This window comes from Cavia porcellus, unplaced genomic scaffold (assembly GCF_034190915.1).
Source record: "Cavia porcellus strain 051 isolate PalLab524CR breed Dunkin Hartley unplaced genomic scaffold, mCavPor4.1 scaffold_16, whole genome shotgun sequence".
NCBI lineage: Eukaryota > Metazoa > Chordata > Mammalia > Rodentia > Caviidae > Cavia > Cavia porcellus.
This window is the reverse complement of record NW_026947499.1, coordinates 49,170,135-49,191,165: the sequence shown is the minus strand read 5'-3', so window position 1 is coordinate 49,191,165 and position 21,031 is coordinate 49,170,135. Positions and strand designations below refer to the sequence as shown.

Below are 21,031 nucleotides of genomic sequence, written 5' to 3'. Positions count from 1 at the left end.
ATTCCCACCCTTTTCCCCTCCGGTCTCCCTCCTGGAGCAGGCGGCTGGCGGGATTACCGGAAGTGATGATGCAGGAGGCAATGGAGGGGGCGGGGTTTCGAGACGGCAGCAGCCGGTGGGCCGCAGATGAAGAGGAGGCGGTGGCAGTGGTGGAAGAAGAGGCGGCGGCGGCGGGGGTAGGGAGCCTGGAAACGCGAGCGGGGATGGTAGGTGGTTTGGATCCGCCGGGCCGCCGTCGTTTCCAGAAAGGGTTTGACTGGAGGAACCTCTGGAGCAGCTGTGAGTTTGGGAGGGGGGGGAGTTGAGGAAAAGGGGGGAGCATTGAGAGATGAAGGGGCGGGGGTTGGGTTCCTTGGGAAGAGGGTTGGAAGGGAGGAGTGGAAATCAGCGCCTTGTCTGGACGGGTCTTTCTGGAGAAGAGGCTGTGAGGAGAGCCTGTGGCGTGTCAGCCGCAGGGCTCAGAAAACTTACCTACTGTCCCTGCTTCCCAACTGCCAGCACCCCTCAACCCAGGGCCTGGGGTTGTGGGGCCGGAGCTGCCCTGGAGGGGGTTTAGACTCTGGTCCCAAGTCTCGGCTATGCGCCGTGAGGTAGGAGCCCAAGGGGGTGGTGGTGGGTGAATCTCGAGCTCCCTCCGCCCTCATTTCCCACCCCACCCCCATCCTTCTCTAATCGTTAACAGCCTTGGAATTAAGGGGCTCAGACCTGAAGGCCTTTCTGTGCACCTTTGCTGTAAGCGATAACCATCTGTGTCTGAGGTAATGGGCTGGAGGTTTTGCCTGTATCCTGTATAGGAAGTGGGACGGGGTGATAAATGTATTGTTTTTTCCATCCTCCTCATCCTTCCCCACACACACCCCTCGTTTCTACTTTAATTCTTTTTGGCTGAGTGGCATTCGTAACTCCCCCCCCCCCAGTCCGCCCATTATGTCACTTAGTACCTTGGTTACCTATTTTGAATTTGGTGTTCAGCCTCGATCCCAGATACTGCAAGGTTTGTAATACTTCAGTTACAAGCTGTCTCACATTGGGAGTTTCTCTCAACACGTCTTAGCTCCCAATTATAATAAACATTATTTTATGAATACGAGAATTCCAGAGCCCTTGAAAGGAATCCTGAATGGTATCATAGCCCAAGATTCAAGGTCTCTTGCTCTAAATACTTTATGTGTGAGAATTTACATATTGTCAACTCTTTCCAAAACGATTTGATGTTAGTCTAATTCTGGATTTCTATGTTTCTCTCCACCCACATTTCATGATGCACTTCAGAGAACAGAAAACCCCATATTACTTTTTTTTGTTTCTACAATTGGACAGTAGCTCTTTTATCTTTTTCTCTGTTTGTATGGCTGGCACACAGGTCTTCAGTGACACAATGGACTAGGGCTGATTTTCATCTTATTTGTTTAGCGGATTTTTTGTGTACAGGTGGTCTTAAATGAAACACTGTGGTCTGTTTTGTCTTAAAAGAAGAATACAAAGCAATAATAAATGAGAAATATTGAAGAAAACAAAGATTGATTAGGAAGAATTCTTGTTGACATCCTGTTGTATTAAAAAAGAATCACCAAGTGATTCTTGGACTGTCATGGATTTCAGAATGAAGTGTAATGACTCCTGTTTTGGTGTTTATTTTTGTAGAAATCCTGTCAAATCTGAAACTGTTTTAAGAACTTTAAGAGGTACTGCTCACATTTTAGGGGTCCTTTGATTAGAAACTGTGCATAAATCCTGTACATCTGTAACTGAGCTTGATAAGCAAATTGCTAGAAGAATTATCATAACAGATGTTCTTCTGATGCCGAGAAGAGTCCTGTCCTATTTATCAGGGCTTTCAAGCCTGATAAAACAGAATATTTAATGCCTTGATTGTACAAGTAACTGTTGAGGCAGTTCACAGAAATACAATGAAAGAATGACTACTGTTCTTATTCATAACTTTGTTAGTTTACTGTTGAATCAAAAACCCAAAATTTATTCATTCAACAAACATTTATTGACTGGCTACATAAGTGGTAGCTACTAAGTTTTGGGCAGTGGGTATACATAGGTTAACACAAGCAAAAGCTCTATTCTCAAGGAACTTTGAGTAGGGATTGTGGACAGAAACAGATAATCAAATCTGAGTGATTAAGTGCTAAGGAAAGTAAACAACGTGATAGAAATTGTCTAATGGGAATACAGTGGAGAAAGACCTAACTGTTCATGTTGGTGCACATCTGTAATTACAGTACTTGAAAGACTGAGACAGAAAGTTTGTGAGTTCTAGGCCAGCCTGTGCTGCATAGAGAGTTTAAGGCCAGTCTGGACTATCTAATGAGATCCTGTCTCAAAAAACCAAACCAAAACAACAAAATGGAGTTGACACTTACACTGAACTTTAAATAAAAAAGGACTCAGTCATGCTAAAAGGAGCAGCCTTACAGGTTTAGGAAACTGCTGACAGAAACTAGTGTGATTAGGTTGGCCAGTTCCAAGGACTGGGAAGAACGGGACAGTAATGGACTGAGTGAAAATTGAGTAAAAAAGGACAGGGTCAGAGAACAGAGGTAGGACTCAGGATAGATAAGAGAAAGAAAAAAGAAATCTTTTTTTTTTTTTTTTTTTTTTTAAATGGGTACCAGGGATTGAACTCATGACTGCGCTCTTGCAAGGCAAGGTGCTTATGCTGCTGAGCTAAATCCCCAGCCCGAAAAAAGAAATCTTTTAAAACTCTGTGTCTTTTTTTTGAAGTGGGTGTTGAGAGAGGACCTTGCTGTGTAGTTCAGGCTGACCTTGAGTCTGCAGTAATCCTCTTGCCTCAGTCTACCAAGTGCTGTGATTATAGGCATATACCACTGCCATATACCACTGCATCCAGCAGTTCCCTTCTGAGAGTCTTATCATTTATTTTTGCAGGCACTTTGGTCTGTTATATTTAAAAAGGATAGCCTGCCAAGGGTGGGAGAAAAGACAGTGGTCACCTGGGCCTTTTCAGGCATCTAAATCTGCTGAGCATTTCAAACTAAATGGGATATTCAATTGAGGGCACATTTTTTTTTTTTGTTATTTGTCTTATGCTGCTATTTAAAATTGTATAACTGCTCTGAATGTGTGGTAGCATGAGTCTTTCATCTCTGTAAACTTAATATTAAAAGATTGGGAACATGTTAATAATGTGTCCCTGTTGGTCTACAGAGGTGACCGTCAAGATCTCAGTTTAAACTTAATGTTTCTGTAAGGAAGCAAAGTTTATGTTGCAGTAGTTCTACTCTTGTCCATCCTCCTGATGACTGATAATACTTAGCTGAGATGTAGGTTGGTGCTAAAAGTTCACTCATTGCTTACAATAGATAATGACCATTGTGGGACTCATTTCCACTCTGTTGGCATCTTTGGATTGGCATGTAACCAAGGGATGTAACCTACTTTTGCCTTGTGTTGGGGACAAATCTCCAGTAGTGTGCTGCTTTTGAGGCATAAGTTGACCAAGATTGTCCACTTGAGACACCTAATCATGATTCCCTGACCCTTTACTCTTTGAGACATTACAGTGCGCTAAAACATGGAGAATGTTTTTTTCTTCTTTTGCACTTCACAACAGTGATGAATGTGTTCTTTAAGGGAATCAGCCTTTTGAGTCAGTAGTTAAGAGATTTAAGGATTGCTTGGACTTTTGGTAGTAAACTCAGAAAAGTTAAACCTTTTTTGTGTTCAGTAAGATGAATCAGAAACAGGACTGTCACCTACTTTAAGTCCTAGTATTCCAGTAACACCTATAGATGCATTATCAGAACCAACTTGAATAGAGCTTTCTGCTCAAAAAGTCCTGTTCTAAACAGTATAGTAAATAGCTTCCAGTGGTGGCAAACCTATGGCATGGATGCTGCGGCGGTCAGTTTTGTTATCATTGAAAGCTCTAAAAATACACCATCACTGCTTAGACTCTGGCACTGAATTACTGGGTTCTGACTTAAATGCAAAGAGAAAGTCCTAGCAAGCAAATGACTAAACTAAATAGTTAGGACCAGGCACAAATAGACTGCACCCTCTATACTAAAGAGTTTTTCAAAGGAGTAGAGAACTGGTAGTGAGACGGGTGTGTGTGTGTGTGTGTGTGTGCGTGCGCGCGCGCGCGCATATGCATGCATTTGTGGCTAGGTTAAAGATTTGGGGCTTGATTTTTGTATGCCCATACTGGGCATACCATACTCTATTTGGTGGGCTATTAAGTTACTATTCGTCTTCATTTCAATGGCTTATTATATATAACTCAAGTATGAAAATATCCTGTAGGCTGAAATTTCATCAGCCAGTTTGGAGACTGGTGGCTCTTAGTTTTTGAAAGGGGGTGGATGGGTAGGAGGGGGACTTGAACACAGGCAGAAGCCTTTGACTCCTACAATGGCCTCTAATTGTGTTTAGGGAAAGAATCTGCAAATCTAAGTGAATTTGAAATCTCGTAGCTGAGTCAGCCCTTTAATCTAGGGTACCAGTGAATTTTTCTCTTGAACTTTGGGTTCTTTTGGACAAATGCTTCTGAAAAGTGGACAACTTAAAAGGCAACTAATGGCACTTGCTGTTGTGGGTAAGTGGTTTAGATGCATCAGATGACTTAAAGTTAATCTGATTTTGCTACTGTTTTGATATATGTTTTGCAGTAGGAGAGTTAATTGTACACTGGCTGCCAGTTGTTTTGAGTTGAAGAAGTGATAACTCACATTGGAACAATGGCAATTACATGGTAACTCTTGTTTCCTCAGCTCTTGATAACTTATAATTACCTCTTTGTGTCTGTTTACAGATGTTCATACCAGCCAACCAGGATCAATTCTTAATGTTAGGACAGTGTCCTGAAGCTCTTTGCACAACAGACCAGGGTCATTTGAGTTGGTGTCCTTTAGCTCAAATCCAGTTTCACTAGATTTTTTATTTTTCTAGGTGATAGTTTGTTTTTCTATTTCTTTTTAGTTGAATAAGATTTATGAGGGAATAATGAGAGAAAATGTTAAAAGTGGCTCAAACTGTTTATTTGAAGTTGTGCTGTGTTTAAAAAAATGCCTAATTATTTTAAGATGTATGTAAATGAAACCTTACTTATAAATACCGTACATCACAAAAAGGAAGTCAGTAAATCAGTGTTGAGGTATGATTAGCTCTAGTGGCAAAATAAGTCACCTGTTACCAGCTTGGTTGCATAGGCAGGTAGATTTGTTAATAACTCCTGCCTCGTGAGGACTTGCCCTTGCTCAAGAGTTGTGCTATATTGGGTGTGACTTGTTGCATGGGCAACTGGATTACATAGCTTTGGGAAGTACCATCTTCATGTTCTACCCTGATAGAAGGCAAAATCTTTTGATCTGGCAAGTGGAAATCCTGTCAGTGAGACTAGTAGATCCAGACTGATTGATGACTGACTGACTGAGGATCATGGATAGCACCACTACATATAAGACTTTTCAACTGTGGGAGTGTTCAGCACTGTGTATTAATCTAGGAGACTGTGTGTTGAAAACACCTACCCTTCCCTAATTTACTAACATTGCATCTACAGTCAAGCATCAAAATTTGGTTATACTGTACCTTTCAATTTAGTTTTCATTCACAAATGGCTTAGGCTAGTGGTGGTAAACCTATTGGATGCATGCCACAGCAGGTTGTTTATGTTGTTGAAAGCTCTAAAAAGTTAGCTCTTACTGGCTTAGACTCTGTAGCATTGACCTAAAGTAAACTGGTGTGATTTGTAATTTTGATGCTACATAGTATTTAGGGCTAGCATTAGGTATATTAAATGTAATCAATTCTACTTATTCCAGTTTGGGAAGAAGCAGAAAAAAGATCTTTGCAGGACTTTCAGCTATGTAATGTGATTTTTTTTTTTTTTTCAAGCTGAACTTTAAGGATCCCTCTTGGGGGCCATTTCTGGAGTATGCTTGTGGCAAGGATGTGAGAGTTCTGTTCTCTTCCTTCCACCTTATGCCACAGTCTCATTCTGAAAAATGCTCCTGTAATATTCTATTTCCTTTCTTCTAAGATTCAATTGAGTAAAATGGTTTGGTCTGGAAAGCAGTTGAAAAACAGTAGTTTTAATGGGAAAACAGAAAATGAGAAAGTTACAGAGCAAAGAAGAGGTCTTGTCAGCCCTGATTCTTGTCCTCTGCGTTATAGTATCTCTCAAAAGTCCCTATAGACACTAAATAGGATTTGAGTCTAATTAAATCCTTGGTGTTTGGTCTTCTATATTCCTGGGTTCTTTATTCAAACATTTGGTCACAAATGATTAATCTTTTAGAGAGGACTCTTGTGGCATAAATGAAGCAAAGTTATTAATAAGTAATGTGATGAGAGCTCCCTTGTTTAGCAAAGGATTTTGAATACTTAAAAGAGCCACCAGCCTTTTCACCTCAAAATATTTCTGAAAATTACCACATTACATTCAAGTAGGCAAGGCATGGTTGGTACATGCCTATAATCCCAGCATTGGGAGGCTGAGGCAGAAGGATGGCCATTAGTTTGAGGCCTGTTGGAATTGCATAGCAAGACCATCTGTCAAGCAAAAACACAAGTAGAAGTTGAGGCGTTAAAACAGTACCTATGCAGAATGCTGAAAAGTGGAGACATTGATAGAACTATTCTGCAGAAGTAACTATGGTGACTTTACACTCATTTTTTAATATCTGTGAAGTAAATTTGGTTTTAAGGTAATCACTTAGTTTGTATCTACTAGATGATCGCCCTTGGTGCTCTTTAAAAAGAAGTACAACATGAGGTATACACCACCTCAGTAATGGTGCCAGGACTCTACGGAGTGCGATCCCTAGGAAGCAGAATCAGGGACATGATGGAAGGTTTGACCTTCTAAGGAGCTTTTTTTTCTAGTTGTAGTGACTTCTTTTTCCTCAGTGAAAGGAATGGAAAAATTAGATATTTAATGGTGAAAACTATATATTCTGTTTGGCTTTCTCCTTAGTATAGCAGATGCTTTGCACCCAGGGCCTTAAATGTTTTGCCAGGGATCTACCTCCAGCCCCTTTTATTTTGAGGCAGGTTCTTACTGAGTTGCCAGACCTGGCCTTCAACTTGTAACCTCCTGCCTCAGCCTCTCAAGTAGTTGGAATTACGGGAATATACCACTGTGCCTGACCCTCTGTGTCCATTTTTTGCATGGTTCTTTTATCTAAGCAAATTAGTTTTTCTTCCAAATACCTAGTTAACTTATCTAGTAATTTTACTCGAAACAGTTGGTTACAGTTCATGGCTTATAGTTTCCTGTTATAAAAAAAAAACTTAAAGCCTTTTCCAGAGGCATTAAGATGGCTAGTTTAGTTAAGGGGAGTCAACGTATGAGGCAGAGGTGGGCTGGTGATAGGAAAGAGACTTGTCCACAGTAGACAGCAGAGAAACGGTTGAAAGTGCTATACTGGTGCTTCCTGAGCAGCAGTGGATTGGAAAGAAGTAGGCCCACAAGATTGCCCAACTCTGGGGAACACCATTCACTAAGAGCACAGGGACCTGTGGAATAGAATTGGGCAGTGTGGTGACCCTGCCCAGAGTCTTGACCACAAACCCTCTCCCCACCCCCAACCTCAACTGGAAGGTTTAGTTCTGCTGCACAAAGATGAACAGAGAGTTGTATTACCTGGTTCGACTAGATTGGTCATCAAGATTGACTAGTCAGTCAGTCATTCATGATAAACTGCCTATGGCATTCTGATTTTGTAAAAAAAATTTCTGTTAATTTAGGACTTATTTTCACAAATCAGAAGTTGATAGGTAAGATAAATGTATCTGGGTTTATTAGAGTTTATGTAATGAATACTAAGTGGTAGCTCTTGTCATTTAACAGTGTCTGCTATTCAGGAGAAGAGTTACATGTAAAACTTTGACTGACTCATGGGAGGGATAATAAGCATGAAATAAGTCACAAGTAACACCAAGTAATCATTTTTAAACTTTGCATTTCTGTAAACATGAATGTTTTCTTCAGTAGGTTAAATCAGTCTTATATCATTCCTACAGTTCTCCAGCACCAAGTTCAGCAATTTAGCTCTGATACTGTCTGAAATTAGCACCGTGTTTATGGCCATTCCACCCTGAATGTGCCCTGTTTCATCTGAAATTAGCACCAGAACCCACATGTTAATTCAGCCCCACAAGATTTTGCCCCATTTCAGATGCCAGCTACAGCTATTGAGTATTCCCAAATTACTTGTACTTCTGCCTGGCAGACTACAAAATCAGAGATTTCTGTTACCTTCCTCCTTGGGTTTGAAAAATTGCTAGCGTGATTAATAGAATTCAGCCAATATGTGATTTCTTTAGAACTGTAGTTTCACTATAAAAGATAGAACTTGAGCTGAGGGTGTAATTACATAGCATGTGCAAGGCCCTGAGTTGGATTCCCTAGCACCCCCTTCACAAAACAAAATAAACCAGCAAACATGATTTAATTCAGGAAAAGCCAACTAGAATAGATGCTTAGGGCCAGGATGTGTTGGAGGATGCAGAGCTACATGGCAGCTCTGGGTGCCTACCATCCTCCCAGCATATCTGTGTGGTCACCAACCTAGAAATTCTCCCAGGTTCATTGTTTCAGAGTTTTGAGATTTTATTATAGAACTCTGGTCATTGGCCATTAATAATTGAACTGTCTTTAGTTGCTCACAAGTCAGAAAGTAGGGCATATAATCTAATCTTGCTCCTTTCTGTGTGTTGGCCAGTCCCACCCTTAAAACCTGTAGGAGAAAAAAAGGGGCCTGTTAGCATAAACTCAGGTGTGGTCCAGAGGCTCTTCAGGAATAACAAAAGACATGGCAGTCAGGAAATTCCAAGGGTTTTAGGAAATTCCAAGGTTTTAGGAACTGGCAAGAACCTAGGACAAATGCCAAATTTATTTTTTATTTTACCACATTAGTTCACCAGTTTTGCATACAGTAAATGCCTACACTTGATTTAGATAATAATTAACAATGTGCATTGTTATTGTGTTTTTTTGATATGCAGATACTACAAATTGAATATTATTGGACTATAAGAAGTGAACTCAGCTCAATATGAAAATGGCATTTCCAGAATGTGCTATATTGTTGAACTTCACAAGTGCATAAGATCTCTCTAAAGTGAAGGAGTAAGTTAACTTAATATACCAGATACCTTTTAGGGGCTGGAGGTTTAGCTCAGCAGCATAAGCACCTGTCTTGCAAGCGCGTGGTCATGAATTCGATCCCCGCTACCAATTAAAAAAAAAAAAAGAAATCTAAAATATACCAGATACCTTTTAAATGACTTTTTTTTTTTTTTTTGCCACTGGGAATTGAACTCAGGACCTTGCATTTGCCAGGCAGACACTTTGCTGCTAAGCTGTATATCCCCAACCCCTTAAATGACTTTTTAAAAGGATTGAGTATACCTAGTACATTAAGAGGATAGCTCTAAGGCCGGAACTTAGCTCAGCAGTGTAAGTGTCTGCTTGGCAATCATAAGATCATGAGTTTGATCCCTGGTACAAAAAAAAAGAGCATAGATCCAGATTCAGTTGGAATTTTGAGTTTGAATTTGACCTACTTGCCACTTGAAATGCAGATGAGCCACGTAGCTCTAAGCCATAGGTCTGTTATGTGTGGAATGAAGATAATCACAGCAAATAGTTGTTAGAATTAAATAAGAAAGTACATTTCAAGGACATGGCAAAGTACCTGGTATATAAATAAACATTTAAAAAAAATTTTTATTTTAAAGAGATTAAGGTAAAAAGGACAGAAAAAGCAGATCAGAAAAGAACAATTTAAGCAACACAGTATTTCACCACAAGACAACCCGATATAACAGTAGCTACCATAATGCCTCTTTCCTTGAGCATACCTTTATACACAATAGTATCAAATATAACGCTAGTATAAAACCATTAGAGAGAATGAAAGTATTACAGGGCATTCAGAACTAAATAACAGAAAATGAACGATGGTTACTATTTATCCCATTGTCCATAAAAAATTTGTTTAGACTACCACACATGATAAAATCCAATAAGATACTACATGATGGAACCAATGGAAACAGAAGAACAAAAGTATGGTAGGACTTCAAAACAAGATGAGATTAAATCAGCACTGGCTATTATAATGTCTTGTTTTCTTCAAAATAGCTGTTCAAAAAATATGGAACGCTTCACAAATTTGCGTGTCATCCTTGCACAGGGGCCATGCTAATCTCTGTATCATTCCAATTTTAGTAAATGTGCTGCCGAAGTGAGCACTAAATAAACATTTAATAACATTTATTGTTAGCTGTATGGTGTACATAGCCGAGCTTATCTGGACCCACAACTTATGGGACAGTGTACGAAACATTGCTAGGTATACAGACACAAATTATCTATCACTTGAAAATAAAACCTGCTCTCTGGATATCTGGGAAATACATGAGTGACTCTGTAATGGAAACTTCCTGCCTGTTTCCAAAGCTAGCCTAAAACCCAGAGATGGAAAATCTTTTTCCTGAAACCCTATAGAGCCTGTGTGAGTCTTAACTGTGAGGGTAAGGGGCTCACACACTGTTGGATCAAAAATTAGGAAACTGGTCCATGTTTATCTTTGGTCTTATACCTTGAAATTCAGTGAGTTGGACAAAACCACATGAGATTCAGCCAGGCCATACAGTCTTAGAGAGAGTTAACTGCTAAGTACCATGGTTTGTATGTTGCTTCTCAGAGATAGTAGAAAGCCTAGATCCATAAGCAAAGGGCTCCTGAGTTCTCAAGGCTCACTCTTTGGTCAGTTCCTAAGTCCAGGTCTCTACTTCTCCTGGTAGGTTAACCATCTGGAGAGTCTTATTGTAGTGGGACTGTGTTGGTTATTTCAGTTGTAGGTGCTATGTGTCTATCGGCAGGTCATGTTTTCTCTTAGAGTTTATTTCCTTAACTATGACATAAGAATTTAGGACTAAATTACTGTTTCTCAAAGCATGACTTTAGTTACACTTTTAAAATATATGCTGCTGAATGAGCATGCCAGAATGTGTTTTTGTACACTGATGGATCTGAGATTATTTTTGTTGGTTTTTTGATTAATATTTTTACTAGTTTTCTTTTCTAGGTTTGCTCTTTTTCATGTTTGCAGTACATAATGATTACATTTATCATAGGGAATTAGTACATGTATGTAATACATCTTATTTTTTTTATCCCCTTCTGTTCTCCTCCCCTCTCTCCATCTCTTTATATCCTTCCCTTTTGCAAAAGTTCTTTCTGCATTCTGTGTTTTTAATGAGATGTACCTAGTATATAACACCTGTGACCAAATGGATAATGGTAATTAGAATGATAGTAAAGGAGATAAACTTTTTTTGAGCTTTAAAAATTACTAGGTAAACAGTAATTGGGATGGTAAAAGAACATATAAGTAGAGTAAATTTTATAAATTTCAGGACTCAGCAATTCTGGTGCAATGTCATGCCTTACTTACTGAAGTCTGTCATTATGGCCACAGTGAAAAAGCTCCAAATTTGAGCAAATTTAAAGACTTACATAACTCAAACAAATTGACACATTTCTGCATCTGTGTTCATGGCAAAAAAAAAAAAAAATAATAATAATAATAATAATAATAGGACGGGTAGAATTTAAAATATCATAGACATAATAACTGCCTTTTTTCAAATAATGAAAAAAGGAATAATACAATACTGTTTCCTCCTTCAGCTTTAACTGTTTCCCAACTACCTGGATTGATTTTAAATTCCTTTACTATGGTTTGAGTAGGATCTGATTTGTTCTGTTGGTAAGAAAAAGAAATCTGACCACTTGCCTTGTACCCAAGCTTGTACATAAATTCAAAGCTCTGCAAGGATAAGGCTCTGCCACATCTCAAAAGCTAACATACAATTACTTATTACTGGAAACTCCTTTAAAGGGACATTGTGATATGTAAAATTAAACACGGGACAGGCAGTATTTAAAAATCTTACTCACTTTCTATCACTTTGCTCATAATTCAATGTAGTAAAGGTCTTGAAAAGCCAGACAAGTAATGGTAGAAATGATACCATCTGTTGTAGGAGGTAATTTTATTCCCCAGTAACCTCTATTGAGTAATAGAAGTCAAGAAAGCCACTTTTAGTCTGTTTGTGGAATTTTTTAAAAGCCTTAATTGGTTGCTGTAGTCTATGGTTTGTGAATTTTTTTTTTTTTAAAGGCTTAATTACTTGTACTTCTTGGGCATTTTTTGTGCATCTTAACATTGTCATTTTTCTTTGCCTACATTTAGTGTTTGGTCTGTTTTAAAAGTACTCTTGTTTAAATTAATTCAGCATAATGGGCCAATGAATTTAAGTTGTTTAATGATTTTAAACAATTGCAGTTATCATGACTTCAAGCCTGTTACCTTTTTGTGATGTTTACTTATCAAGATTAGGTTAAAATAGAACAAAATGGTGACAGTGATGTGTTTCTCCTGCTTTATCCATTCATTTTATTCATTTTTTGAGACAAGGTCTTGCCTTGTAGTCTAGGCTGGCTTTGAACTCCTGATTATCTTGCCTCAGCCTCCTGAGTGCTGGTGAGCTTTACTTCATTTTTATAATATGCAGTGATGATGATCTTTTTGTAGTGCTGAGAATCTAACCCAGGGCCTGAGTGTGCTAGGCAAGCACACAACCATTGTATGCTATATAACCAGCCTTTTACACAGTTTCAAAACAAGGAACAGTTCTTGGATGTTTCCCAAATGAGATGGGATCTAGTGTTTCATGCCTCAAGTCCTCATACGACTTTTAACTTTGTGTTTCATACTGTTGTATCTCCTGGGAGAAATTGTGACCTATATTACTGGGCACATGGAAAAGGAGAAAGACCTTTACTGATGACTATCTTTTGCAAGATTAAAATTCTCCATCCCCACTGAGATTTACTTCATGACATACAGCTGTAGCAAGTATCCTTTAAACTGATTTTATTTGAATTCTAACCAAACAATTTACCCTTCTCCTTGGTTGTAAAACTCACAAGACCATCTTACACAGGATACATTTCTGAAATAGTTCATTTCCCCTGATGTGGAAGTTACTCTTTATAATGACTGAGGCTAGATAAATTCTTTTTTTTTTTTTGTATTTTTCTTTTTCTTTTTTTTTTTTTTTTTTTTTACCGGTACCGGGGATCGAACTCACGACTGTCTGCTTGCAAGGCAGGCCCTTATGCCGCTGAGCTAAATCCCCAGCCCTGAGGCTAGATAAATTCTGAGAAGGGATGGGCATGGTTTGTGACTTTTGCCTTTGGTCCATAGGCTACGTTTTGTGAAGCTAGAGTGGAGTCACTATTGCCTTCTCTTCTTGGGAAATTGCCTTTGGATCAATGTGTCTTGGTTAAGATGTGTTGTGGGCAGCTGAGCAATTGGGCTTTTTTTTTTTTTTTTAAAGCAATTGGGCTTTTAAAGATGAGAGCCGCATGAAAGATTATTCTTCCCTAATCATACAAATAATTATGTCCATGTTACTGTAATCTCCATAAAAGTATAACCATTTAAGACCACACATTTTTTAAAAAGACTGTATATAGAGTCAGAAAGAAAGATGTACAAACATAGTGATAGAGTTTTCAAGATGTTCTTACATGTTTCCAGCATCATTTTACAGTTATCTCATGGTAGAATAACCTTTTGGTTCATCTACAGTCTTTTCTCTTGTAAGATGTTGAAAAATTGAACTTCATGGTAACTTGAAATAAAAAAATAAAATTAGCACATTTAATTTTAGACTTAATGTTTTACTCATTTTCTGATTTTAAAATTTCTCTAGCTGAAGAACTAGAATTGTTTACTTTATCTTAGAGTATTTGCTTTTCTAAGTAGCCAGCTCTCAACCATTATTTGAACCAGCAAAAAGAGCTAATAAAAAATTATGCAACAGGTAAAAATCTTTCCAGTTGCCTTTTCCCCATTTGGAAGGAATTGGGTCTTCTCTGTGAGTAATTTGGCCTAAGCCCTTTCTTCTCAATTATGCCTTTACTATTTGCATATGATACTTAAATTGGTTCATTCAATAGAAAATTCTCAAAGTATCCAGCATTTAGTACTTTTGACAAAACCTGCTTAAGCTAAAGAGCTTTTGATTGCCATAGCAGCTCAAGAGGGATAAAAAAATTAAAAGCATACTTTTAACAGTGCTTAATGTTTCCAAGCAGATACAAGATATGTTCTCCCCAAGAACCACCAGGTTTTTGTAGCTTTCCGGTTAGAAATACTTAACAAGGGGCTGGATTTCCCAGATGGATCTTTCATAGGGGATTTCTGAAACTCAAAACCAGTCTTGAAAGCTACAAAGTTTTGACCTTCAGAATATAACATAGTCACCATCGAATTCAAAGTGAAGCATAGGGGCCTGGGATTTAGTTCAGTGGCCTAAGTGCCTGCCTGGCAAGTGCAAGGTCATGAGTTCAATCCCTAGTACAAAAAAAAAGTGTGAATGAAATATGTTCATATGTTGCCAGCTATTCATTCCAGCAAATTTGAGGATCTCCTTCTTAAGGACCTTATTAGTATGGTAGGGACACCAGATAGAAAAATAATTAGGCAAGGTTGTAAAATTGGTGCTATAAAAACATCACTGCTACAGATGTAGTTGGTCAGCAGGGAAGAGTCCTGCAGAAAGATCTGAGTGAGACTTAAAGAGGAATAAGAGAAAACGAGGAATAAGAAGGTATTGAGTTCTAAACAGTGTGTGTAAAACCCTAGAGACACAAGCTATGTTGTCTTGGGGAATGACAGATGTTTTAGTATGTCTGTGTGATTCCTGAAATGAAAGTAGGGGAAATGACAACAGTTGAGGCCAAAGAACTTTGTATACCTTGTTGAGTTTGAAATTTATTTTGTAGGTGAAGGGGAGCTATTAAATTAAGTGGGAATATGACATGCTCACTGTGTGTGTTAGATTATTATAGTAGCAGCATCGAAAGAGGTTAGAAGTAGGTAAACCTTTTGTGAAGATACTACACTAAAGATGGTAGAGATCTGAGACTATAGGTAATGAAGAGTTAGAACTTGAAAACAGTTAGACCTTACTTGCAAAGTTCTATTTAACCTATAAAAGTTTATTGCTTATAAACATACATAGGTCAGTAGGTGGAATAGTCCTCTGCTCTATACAACCACACAGAGACCCATGCTGTTTTTTATTTCACTTTTGTACTGCACCATCTGTGCTGTCTTGCTCATTGTTTTGGTTCACCTCGGTAGAGAAATAATGGCTGAGATGTGGTATGCCAAGTCTGTGCTCATTATGTCATTTCTGCCTACAGCATACTGCTCAGAAGTAGACAATATCTGAAGGACATTCAGAAACTTAGAAAGCTGTTAGAATGTTGGATGACCTCTCCTGTTTCAGTCACACAGTAGGGACTTGCATAGTTGCTTGATTTCTTATTTTCTCATCTGTGAAATAGGAATAGCAGTAGTACCAACTTTTCAGCGTAACTGCAGAAAAAATGCTATTCTGGAAGATGCCTAACATTGTGTCTAGTGCAACGAAAGAGGCAGCCTTCAACGTGTGATCCTGAAATTTTCAGTCCCTGCTTGCAGTTCATTGGAGGGTCAGAAGTAATTAAAAACAAAATGAAAAAGCACAGCTTACTAGGGGAGAAAATAATGAAGTATTCCGGTTGTTAAACAGTTTTTCTTTTTTAGCTTTGCAGAAACAAGTGCCAAATTTTTTTAAGATTATAGAGTTGACTTCTCTTGCAGTGAACAAATAGTTAATGTCAGCAAACTTTGCAGTGGCAAATAATGACTTTCATTTTGATGAGCCATTGGCTATACTGCGTTAAAACCTGGCTGAATAGAGGTTAATCCTGACTGCTTGGCAGAAGTGGATTTGTTATATAATTTATGGTACTCACAAGCCTTTTCGGGGGGAGTTCTTTATTATCATCACAGTATCCATCTAGGCCTGAAGATTAATCTTTGTTGTTCTCATTCTAGTTATACCAGGATGAGTCTTACAAATGAAAGGGTAACAACTTGGTGTTAAATGGTCATTGGCTTTTGTTTTGATACAAAGGTATATTAATCAACAGTGGCTGTTAGGAACCTAGAAATGTTTCAGTTAGTGATTTACTGAGTTTTAGAGATCATCTCCCCTTTCTGAAAAATGAGTCAGACTTTTAAATGTTTTTTGACTAGCCTCAAAAGAGATTTATTAATGCTCATAAGTTGCTACTGCAGTTCATTTGTATCATTCCTGCCACAGCTGAAACAAACACAGGAGGAGTGTCAGTATAATTTTCCATCACCTGACACAAGTGGACTTCATAATTCTATTGCTGGTGGACATCCACTGTTAAGGCTGTACTATTTTTTATGACTCACTGAAAAATTTTTGGTAGTGTGATACCATGTCCCCAGCTATCAGCACTTAAACTTATAATTTTCAGTTTATTGTGTTAAAACAAATTTCTAATTCTGGCTCTTTTTCTTTTTGATTTTGGACCTAAAATTGGAAGTTCTATTTTTATAAAACAGTCTCCTAGAAAAGCCACCAGTGTTGCTGTTCTCTCTCTATAACTGGACGTGGGGGTGGGGAGAGCAAGAGTTGGCTGTTTCAGATGGTTAAGCAGAATGTGTGGGCCTGCCAGGCAGCAGGGGTGGAATCTGCTCTTTGCTTTCGAAGCCTTGTTTAGGACTTTAGTTCTCGGCCATTGCTTGTGGTCATATAAAACATAGTTCATTGTCTCAATGATTTTAAGAAATGGGAGGGAGGACCGTCACTGTCTGTATCTCTTACAGTCTTTTAACAAAGTATGGGCATCATTCACCTGATGTCATCAAATGAGTTTTGTAAATAACACAATAGTGTGATATTGCTCAAAACTATAAAACCGTGAGTCCATGTTTTAAATAGTTGAATCATGGTTTAAAACAAGCAATACGCATTACTCAAAAAAGGTGCTGGCATTGATTCATGTATCTCAAACCCCATCAGTAGGATACTTTTATTTATTAAGATAGAGAAGACACCATTTAGACCTGCACCTGAAGATTTTTGTTGGGGCTTCTTAGAGTATTGTGCAACTATGCTCTTGGCTTTGCATCCTTTGTAGACAGGAGTGATTTCCATTACTAACGTCAATTTTTTTCAGAAAGACTAAGGTATAGGTCAGAAAGAGCCAGTGTCTCCTTGCCTCAGTTTCAAATTCTGGCTTTCAGTGTGTTTAAAGAGAAAATTAGCTTGTGATGTAAGAATAAATGAAGCTATAACTGCTAGCCAGGAAGCTGAGTTTATATCATATTATCTGAGAAACTGATGAACTCAGGAATAGTTTGAGCAGAGACTGTCTATCTTTCCTCTTTTCTGAAGGTAATAGAGTGGTAGAAGTGGAGGAATCTAGGAAAAATTGGATCCTAAGAACCAGCTTTTGAGAAGTTTTGAGTTGCATCTTTAGGACTCAGCTCCCTTTACTGCCATATTTGTTAACATCTTCATTAATTAGAATTGTGAATAGCTAACATTTGTTACTGACTGTGCTAGGGAAATAGCTAGCTAGACATGTCAGATTCATCATGTATTCAATCATGATTTGACACATTTAAAGCAGTAGACCCTTGTGCCTTCTACAGAGAGAGTTCTTAGGAAGTTTCAGTGGTTATTGTTCATTCATTTAAACACTTGCTAACTTAAGTGCACTGGATTAAAGCTCTGCTAGTAGAGGAAACAGGCAAAAATAAATCATCAAAAGAATTTCAAGGAGGTCTGGGCTGTGGTGACAGAAAAAAGTGTTGTCCTCAATTAAATTGAAATGACATTTGCATTGGTAGAATAGAAAATCCACCTCAGCATCTTAACTCACCCATCTGATATGAAGGAGCCTTTTATTCTTCACATTGATCTTTTGATTTTTTCCATTCTTTAAGTGAGAAAACTGAGGTGTTAGGTAGTTAAATGTGTGCTAGAAAAGCTGAAAGGATCAGGCTGTGCAATCCTGTCGTGTATCCAAAGCCTCTCCTGTGTTTCCTAGGAGGAGTAGGACTGTATTGGAGCAGCAGAAGAAGCTGCAGTATTTGTATCACTAGTTTTTGGGTAATGGAATTGAATGTGGCTGCAATGCAGATGAAACACTGATGGCAATTCAGAAAATTGGATGTATTTCCATAGATACTGTCATTGAATATAAAATTTGACCCTAGGTTTTCACATCTGTTGATGACCAAGAAAGCTTTTGGTTCTGCTGCTTGTTTTGGAATTTTCATACATTGGTTTTCCTTAAAGTGGGATCTGTTAGGGCAGAGTTTCAGTAGATAGCATTGTGCTTTTATGTGGTAGCAATTTAGGCAGTCATGTGAGCAGGAAGTAAGGAATAACTGGGTAGGAATCATCAGATGTCTTACTCTGCAGAACCTGTAATATAGTGATTCCTTCCATTAGGCATAGAGCTCTATTTTGATTTAATCATCGGTTTCTCTCTACACACATTAATGTATTCTGGAACTCGTGCCCTGTAACAGTGATGGTGAACCTTCTAGAGCTTCCAGTGATACAAACAGCCTCCTGTGGCTCCTGGGCCATACATTCACCATTACTGCCATAGAAGCATTTGTGAAAATAAGTAACTTTAAAAAAAAAAAGCAGAACACAGCCTCAAGTTTCAACCTGCAGGGGAATCTATTTCTAGTACAGGTCCATAAACACAAGCATTTCCTGTCATTGTCTTCAAAACCTGAATACTTTCTATATTGACTCTTCAGTGCTTAAAATCAGAAATTGTTTCAGTGAGAGTAATTGAAACCAAAAAGGTAGTCAGATTCTGATTAGGTCTGGCAGTTTCATATGTTATTGTTTAGATCAAATACGTATTTCAGCTAGATGATTGATTATGTTATTGCACAAAAAAAGATGTTTGAAACCTCTTTATAACCCTTTACATGGTGTCTGAGATTTGGGAAGTTCTTCCTTGGGACTATGAAGATAACAGAAAATATGTCCAATTTAATAGAACAAAGCAGCCACAAGCATCTTGTGTTATCTGTACTTGAAGGAGAGCTATGATTGTTAAAGTTTTAATTGCAGGGGTTCTTAGAGCTCATTAGTCATACCATCTTATGAATAGCATCCTGATGGTCCACCAATGTGTAATGGCATTTGACAGCTTTCATAAGCTAGGGATTGTTGGTCTGGTTGTTCAGCTAAGGGTTCCTATGATGTATTGGATTTATTGTGGTATAGTAAGTTGGTCCCAGATCATGAATCAAGTTGTGTATTAGGTCTTCCCTTTCTCTGCTGGATAGGAGTCTGAGTAACAGAACTGTGTCTTGATAGGGACTTTGAATTGCGATAAAAACTGATCATCTGGCTTATGCAAAAAGGAATTTATTGGCTCACATATTTTTGAAGTGTAGGCTTTTATCTTTATCCCAGATACAGTTGGATACAAATGATGCTTTCAAAACTCAGTTTCTTTTTGTTTTTTCAGTGCTGCTTTCCACTTATGGCCCTGTTTCATTTTTGGTTCTAAAATGCATTAGATGTGAGACTTACTTGGTAAGAAGGATTTAGTTCAGCCTCACTGATCTCTGACATTGTTACTTTGCTTGGTAGCATGGTAAGATGACTGTTTAAATGCTGAGACTCTGACTGGTTTAGCATATCCTTGATTTAATCAAATGAGGCTTTGGTGGGCCTGAGTCACATGTTGCATTATAAATTCTACCAGCCTTGTAGCCAACCAAGAGTGAGGGAGCAGGAACTACTAGTGAAAACGTAATCAGATCAACAGCCTGGATGTTAGGAAGGCAGACAAGTCTTTACTACATTCAGTAATGTCCTTTGATCCAGTCTGTAACTTGAAAGCCCATGTGAGAAGTCTGTGGACTAAATCCAGCCTATTAAGCATTTCCAGTGGTTCCATGACTGCCTTTTGAATGAGCTTCTTGTTCCTTGGAAATGTATTTGACTCTTGAGTAGTGGTGACGCTATGGCATGTGCACTGCAGCGGACAATTTGTATCCTTGAAAGCTCTAAAAGGCTTGCCATCATTGATATGGGCCAGACCCTTTTATGCCTGATGCTAAACTTTTAGTAAGGGGATGATTATTCATTTGATCTTTAGATGGACATCTTTTCTTTTCTTTACTCTTTACTCTCCTCCCTCTTCTTTCTCCCCTCCCATTTCTTCCTCTTTTCTGATGGGTGTGAAGAGGACATCTTTTTGAAGAATAGAGTGAGGAAATTTAGATAAATGAAATAATCTTATGACTAACCTATTTTCTGCGTTCTTTCTCATTCCATCATTTAACACTTTCTTAAAATCTCTTTTTCTGTCTTCTTTTAATAGTGTGATATTTTTCCTTAAATATTATGTCTAATGTGCTTTTGGTAAAGATTTTCTTAAAGGAAATTGATTTGGCTAATATTACAAGATGTTGAGAGAAATATGCATTCTCAAGTCAGATTGGTTTTATATATGTATATATAATATATATATATATTGGTTTTATATATGTATATATATAATTATATATGTATATATATATATAATATATCTTTAATCCATTGCTTTCTCTTTTGGTAATTTATTCTCAGGAAATAATTAAGTGTGCTGAATTTTAGCTGCATGTTGTATTATCCCAGTATTGTTTATAATAGTGAGCTGTTGGAAACAAGCTAAATGTCCCAACAGTAAGAAATTAAATTGACAAATGATGGTATCCCCATTCAACGGAAGACTTACCTGACTGTTAAAAATGTTTTAACACAGGGTCTCTCAATCTCTTTGCCCTCCTGCAGTGTAGTACTAGATTGTGACAAGTTGAAGGGTAGAAAATAAATAGTCTATGGGTTACATGAATAGTTGGAGCATTACTGGTAATACCAGTACTACTGTTTAATTGCTGCTCTTTTAAAACTGTGAGGGGAAGATTTTTATAAAAAATGATAAAGTGTGAAAGGTTACACAATAGTATATAGAATATAATTTCCATTTTGTTTGTTGTGCATAATGTGTGTATGAGTGTTTATATGTGCCATCATTATGTGCTTATATGAAAGCCTGAGAAGATATACTCTTAAC

The 21,031-nt window shown here is 38.0% G+C and overlaps 1 protein-coding gene and 1 non-coding gene across 7 annotated transcripts in view; one reads left to right on the top strand and one right to left on the bottom strand.

The window, feature by feature from the left end:
- The first annotated feature begins 11 nt into the window (after positions 1 to 11).
- Positions 12 to 21,031, top strand: part of Dcun1d3 (defective in cullin neddylation 1 domain containing 3) — a 36,374-nt gene continuing 15,354 nt past the window's right edge. The window contains exons 1-2 of one of the 6 annotated variants that reach the window (XM_063226634.1): positions 12 to 279; positions 8,986 to 9,109. The gene's annotated coding sequence lies outside the window, so the exon portion shown is untranslated. The other 5 variants (XM_013142097.3, XM_003477800.5, XM_063226636.1 and 2 more) reach the window with 5 other exon arrangements.
- LOC111754058 (U6 spliceosomal RNA) lies at positions 10,134 to 10,237 on the bottom strand. The gene has a single exon (XR_002788787.1). It is a non-coding gene; the product is annotated as a U6 spliceosomal RNA (small nuclear RNA).